The sequence below is a fragment of the Propithecus coquereli genome, unplaced genomic scaffold (assembly GCF_000956105.1).
Source record: "Propithecus coquereli isolate 6110/MARCELLA unplaced genomic scaffold, Pcoq_1.0 Scaffold242, whole genome shotgun sequence".
Lineage (NCBI taxonomy): Eukaryota > Metazoa > Chordata > Mammalia > Primates > Indriidae > Propithecus > Propithecus coquereli.
This window is the reverse complement of record NW_012147975.1, coordinates 1,975,453-1,976,123: the sequence shown is the minus strand read 5'-3', so window position 1 is coordinate 1,976,123 and position 671 is coordinate 1,975,453. Positions and strand designations below refer to the sequence as shown.

Sequence of the window (671 nt, the reverse complement as noted above, 5' to 3'; positions counted from 1 at the left end):
AGTTTCTTCTTTGGGATAACTTAAAAAAATTTCTCATTCGAAAATATTTTGATGATTTTCCTTCTCTAGTATTTCAGTATCTTTTTATTAGAGTGATTACTTACATAGCCAGTTTGATAATGGAAGACATTTTACAGTTCCTGCCAGAAAGATAATTATAACCTTGAGTTGTGCTTAATGGTCAAAATATGAGTTCTTCCTTGTTGTAGGGTCCCATCTCTTCATGAAAAATTCAATCTGAGTCATTTAGAAGTTAGCTGACATTTTCTAAAATGTAGCTGACACCTTAAGACAAAATTTTGGTGCCCTTCTTTTTTCACGCTTACTCTATATTAAAATGCCTTGTTTAATGCACCTGGAAGTTGGAGAGATCAATAGAAGTCTTTTGTTTTTTGTTTTTTTTTTTTTGAGACAGAGTCTCACTTTGTTGCCCTGGCTAGAGTGAGTGCCGTGGCGGCGTCAGCCTAGCTCACAGCAACCTCAGACTCCTGGGCTCAAGCAATCCTGCTGCCTCAGCCTCCCGAGTAGCTGGGACTACAGGCATGCGCCACCATGCCCGGCTAATTTTTTCTATATTTACAGTGAGCTATGATCCCGTCACTGCACTCTGGCTGGGGTGACAGGGCAATACACTGTCTCAAAAAAAAAAGTCATCTATTGGGGAATTGTGT

The 671-nt window shown here is 39.5% G+C and overlaps 1 protein-coding gene across 1 annotated transcript in view; it reads left to right on the top strand.

The window, feature by feature from the left end:
* FAM13B (family with sequence similarity 13, member B) overlaps positions 1–671 on the top strand; it is a 100,108-nt gene that overhangs the window by 35,063 nt on the left and 64,374 nt on the right. The gene's annotated exons all lie outside the window — the stretch shown is intronic.